Source organism: Dreissena polymorpha, chromosome 3, assembly GCF_020536995.1.
Source record: "Dreissena polymorpha isolate Duluth1 chromosome 3, UMN_Dpol_1.0, whole genome shotgun sequence".
In the NCBI taxonomy this organism is placed as follows: domain Eukaryota; kingdom Metazoa; phylum Mollusca; class Bivalvia; order Myida; family Dreissenidae; genus Dreissena; species Dreissena polymorpha.
Genome location: NC_068357.1, coordinates 45,464,066 through 45,470,065, shown reverse-complemented (window position 1 = coordinate 45,470,065; position 6,000 = coordinate 45,464,066).

Genomic DNA, 6,000 nt, shown 5'->3' with positions numbered 1-6,000 from the left:
CCACATGGCCATAAACTTGCGTTATTCAATGAAATGTTAAAATTTCGCTAGCAAAATAAATAAAAACTATATACGCAGTTTCATAACTTTCGATGTATGATCATGAAGTTTGAAATTGTGCAAAGCAATTTTGCGTTAAAAGTTGCATGTAGTTTTATCCCGATCTGAAACGTTTCGCTACAATACAGCCGTATTCGAAACTCAACAACTCAAATGTTTGTACAGAACAATACGAATGTTCCCATTTTGAAACGACAGTAAGTTAAACAAACATTTAGTGGTAAAGCGACATTTCTTGTACTCAAATAGGAGAAACGGTCACGAGTCAGTACACAAATCATAGCAAAACTACACTCTGCAGCTTGTATGAAACGTGTTTACAAAACCAAAGTAGTTCAAAGCAGAACGCTTTTCCTTCTTCGAGGGAGAAGAAATCTGGGTGCAAGTCCCGGCTTTGGTTATAACACGAATACTACTCGCTGCTCAATAGCAATATTCATCATCCTATCCTTATTTAAGGAATACAATCGATTTTTGCCATACGGCCACAAACTATGCTACTAAGTGTTGCGTTGAACATTAATTGCACGAAATAAACTACTTGCGTTGCAACTAGCAAGCAGTGACTCGTAAACTCAAAGCAGTTACTCGCTTTTGACTGCATACACATTTTGTACAACGGCTCGTTATTGGTATTACTTGTCTTTCAGTGAGACACATTAACACAAACGTTCAACAGTATTTAGGCTTTATATTGCGCTTGTAGAATATACGAACAAAACACACTATATAATCTACAATCGATCGCATAGTTAGCTACTTGAGTTGATATTGACAAGCGCTGGTCAATCATCTCGTTTGTAAGCTTTCGAGTGTACACAGTAGTTTGCAGTTTTGTTTCACACATAATACAAAATATGGATGAAAAAAATCTATATACATAACAGTTTGCGATATTAACTACTTTTGCCTCTTGGCCAAATCTACACTCGATCGCATAGTTTGCTACCTAGGTTGATATTAACAAGCGCTGTTTGAAAAGCAGTATTACTTCAATGCTATGGTTTGGTTGTAAGATAAAATACTAGTATATGATGCATTGATGTAACAGATATGTAGGCACATTCGTATAGTAGAAGAAAATTCTCAGCAGCAGCTGGTCTGCAAACACTACAATGCGATTTTGCAGTTTGATACGAACGTGTTTTGTTCACGTGAAGTTGAAATGAAAATCTGTCGTGTCTGATCAATGAAATATATTTGATAAAATAACACAGTTGAAAGGCAGTAACATATCTAAGGTTGTGCTATGTTACAGCTCCACAAATAGTTATTCGTCTTGCAAGATACTGGAACAGATGTCCACATGTTATTGTATATTATCTGATTTAGGATATTTTGAGAAATTATGCAACAGAACATTTCTGCAAGATGTGAAAAAAATATCTATTTAAATGGGATTTCTGAGGTTTAGCCATCGCCGAAAGGCCAATGTTTCTTCGTTAATGCATGGCAAAAGTAAAGGCTATATTGTTTGCTAGTATGCTAGTCCGTATTGCATATTGCAAGGTGGTAAAGCGGCTCTTTTCATTTTGCTGTGAAAAGAACGGTCACAAGCCCGTATAAAACGTTGAGTGACACCTCTTGATCATGAAGCTTGTATGAAACGTGTTTACAAAACCAAAGTAGTTCAAAGCAGAACGCTTTTCCTTCTTTGAGGGAGAAGAAATCTGGGTGCAAGTCCCGGCTTTGGTTATAACACAAATACTCGCTGCTCAGTTGCAATATTCATACTCTTACACAGTCAATATAATCTCGGGACCAAATGCCACTAGGCTCGATTTTGAGTTGCTACATCCACGATTGAAATGAACCAACGAATTTCCATTGAGTGCATGATTGAAACGTACAGGATAAAATTTCCTAATCCGTTTTTAGTGAAACTATTGACCGCTCTATGTTAAAACAAAAACAGTTTATATTTAAAGCTTGAACATTCGCTGATAATAGGCATGCAATAGCAATCCAACGCTGAAATGATTCACACTCCTACGCAATTAATTTTATCGCGGGACCAAATACCCATAGGCTCGATTTCGAGTTGCTGCTCGTGTGTTTGTTAACAAAATACCTTGCTACATTGTTTCTCATATGAAACGATGTTTGAAAGCTCTCGAGTGTTTGTTGACAAAATACATTGCTACATTGCATTTCACATGAAACGATATTTGAAAGCTGCTCGTGTTTTGCTGGTTCTGAGTTTTGCATGATGATGATTATGATTATGATGATGAAATATGATGATGATGTTTATGATTATGAATATGATGATGATATATGATTTTTCTCATAGCGCGGGTGAAACTGATTTTCGTAGCATATGATTGCGGTTGTTGACTAGATACCTAGCTTCACTGTATTTTACAAGATACGATATTTGAAAGCGTGATATGTTTTTTGAGCATATATGATTATATATTTGTTGAATTCGGTATTTGATGTGATGAGCACAAGAGGAACGGTCACAAGTCCGTGAAAACGCCGAGTGACACCACTAGCTTTCAAACGTACAAAGCAAAAAACTTTCAAACTTGAATTTGAGGTAAAAAAACTATATAAACAACTAACCGTTATAAGATATTTGCCATATGGACAAAAACTATGCTACTCAATGTTGCGTTGAACATTAATTGCGCCTTACGAACTACTCGTGTTGAAACTAACATTGAGTGACTCGTAAACTTAAAGCAGTTACTCGCTTTTGACTGCATACACATTTTGTACAACGGCTCGTTATTGGTATAACTTGTCTTTCAATGAGGAACGTCTATTGAGGTTGTAGAATATACGAACAAAACACACTACATAAATGACGTTTAGGGATTATTTTGACTTTCCATTTGAGATGATATGATGAAAAAGTATATACATCAGTTTAAGCGACTTTCATGACATTCACCACATGGCCATAAACTTGCGTTATTCAATGAAATGTTAAAATTTCGCTAGCAAAATAAATAAAAACTATATACGCAGTTTCATAACTTTCGATGTATGATCATGAAGTTTGAAATTGTGCAAAGCAATTTTGCGTTAAAAGTTGCATGTAGTTTTATCCCGATCTGAAACGTTTCGCTACAATACAGCCGTATTCGAAACTCAACAACTCAAATGTTTGTACAGAACAATACGAATGTTCCCATTTTGAAACGACAATAAGTTAAACAAACATTTAGTGGTAAAGCGACATTTCTTGTACTCAAATAGGAGAAACGGTCACGAGTCAGTACACAAATCATAGCAAAACTACACTCTGCAGCTTGTATGAAACGTGTTTACAAAACCAAAGTAGTTCAAAGCAGAACGCTTTTCCTTCTTCGAGGGAGAAGAAATCTGGGTGCAAGTCCCGGCTTTGGTTATAACACGAATACTACTCGCTGCTCAATAGCAATATTCATCATCCTATCCTTATTTAAGGAATACAATCGATTTTTGCCATACGGCCACAAACTATGCTACTAAGTGTTGCGTTGAACATTAATTGCACGAAATAAACTACTTGCGTTGCAACTAGCAAGCAGTGACTCGTAAACTCAAAGCAGTTACTCGCTTTTGACTGCATACACATTTTGTACAACGGCTCGTTATTGGTATTACTTGTCTTTCAGTGAGACACATTAACACAAACGTTCAACAGTATTTAGGCTTTATATTGCGCTTGTAGAATATACGAACAAAACACACTATATAATCTACAATCGATCGCATAGTTAGCTACTTGAGTTGATATTGACAAGCGCTGGTCAATCATCTCGTTTGTAAGCTTTCGAGTGTACACAGTAGTTTGCAGTTTTGTTTCACACATAATACAAAATATGGATGAAAAAAATCTATATACATAACAGTTTGCGATATTAACTACTTTTGCCTCTTGGCCAAATCTACACTCGATCGCATAGTTTGCTACCTAGGTTGATATTAACAAGCGCTGTTTGAAAAGCAGTATTACTTCAATGCTATGGTTTGGTTGTAAGATAAAATACTAGTATATGATGCATTGATGTAACAGATATGTAGGCACATTCGTATAGTAGAAGAAAATTCTCAGCAGCAGCTGGTCTGCAAACACTACAATGCGATTTTGCAGTTTGATACGAACGTGTTTTGTTCACGTGAAGTTGAAATGAAAATCTGTCGTGTCTGATCAATGAAATATATTTGATAAAATAACACAGTTGAAAGGCAGTAACATATCTAAGGTTGTGCTATGTTACAGCTCCACAAATAGTTATTCGTCTTGCAAGATACTGGAACAGATGTCCACATGTTATTGTATATTATCTGATTTAGGATATTTTGAGAAATTATGCAACAGAACATGTCGGCGTTATTCCTTAAGGACCATATAATCTGCAACTCACCTTGCTACCAGTTGTTTATAAAAATATATTTTATATTCGATATTCTTACGTGACCCACCCAGTCCTGTAAGCCGAAATGATCCGTAAAACAATATTGTGTCTTTGTGTCGTATGAACAAATCTGCACTAAAACTAAATTTAGGTTCAACTCGTAAACGCATGATCAGTTGTCAAACGAAAGTACGGTTGATATTCAAATGCATTATTTTTCTCTTTCTGGTATATTGTTTTAGTATGTTGATGCTGCATTAATTACTATAAGTGTATATGAAGTAGAAACATTAAAAATAATCAACGGTTGCGATAGACACCTATAAACTGTTACATGCTCATAATATCACTTTAGTACATAAGCAATATGGTGGAATAATTATTGTTAAATTTATTAAAAATAATATTTATCATTGTATTGTTGAAAACACATTAAGAATCTATTATTGACATACCATAATTATATTGCTGAATATCTTCTTTTAACATATTTCTGGTCTAAAGAAAATTCCAGGTCACCTAGTTCACGGATAGCGTCTTTATTATATAACGATTATTTTACTGACCGCGAACTCCGGTGATGACCTGTATATAAACTCTGAATGTCCGCGACTTGACCCGAAACCTCGCGGGTTGAAATGCAATTCTTTAAAGTGAGGCCTCGCTTCCACTGCTCTTTATACTTTTACATGTTAACATGTTGACAGGAATATGGAAACTAAGTACTAAATATGAGAACATAGCCTTTTAAGTATAAACGCTTTTGCGCTGGTAATACTCTGAAAATAAAAGGTGTACGCACAAACTGTATTGATGTCGAGAATTGAGTGTAAAACTGTTCTATCTATTAAGCCTTTTCATTAGAGATAAAATTGTTTCATACAGTAAGACAGTGTTACAAAGACCCGGATATGTTTCCAATGTTCTGGTGGTATACTCAAATCAGCCAATGGAATAAATGAAGTGTATTCATTCGTACCTAGCCGCGGGAAATTTTATTTGAATTTTATTGGACACTTACAAAGGTCAAGTCAGGGTGAAAAGCTGGCTTAATGCAGCTTACGCCGAAAAATAAAGTTTTTAACGGTGCGTTTACATTTTGTCCAGCCCTTGTATAAACGCCTGAAAACCCCGTTGATTCTGCACCATGTAAAGGAATACCCAGTCAGATTTACAGATGTGCACATGCCGCGCAATGTCAAAGATATACAGTATTATTTATAAAACATGATGTTATGCGTATTCGGTTTTCTTGTGAGCCTGTTCAGGTTTTCTCCTGGCTCAAAATTCATTTAGCCAAATACGCCTCGCTATGGCAAATTCTTCTATTTTTGGCTATTTTTAGGTTTTAATGAAGAAAACGTTGTAGCCAAATAGAATTTTCTTTAGCCAAATAAGTCAATTTGTAGCCATTGGCTAATTTCGCGAATGGCAGAGTAAGCTTGATGCAATTTTGTACCGTATCGTATATGACATATTATCGTATACCGGTTCAAAAAGGACCACCCTGTCAAAACCTTATCTTTATTGTTTCCACATAATGGTGCAATTGTGTAACACATATCGACAATTATCGTATATCGTTACC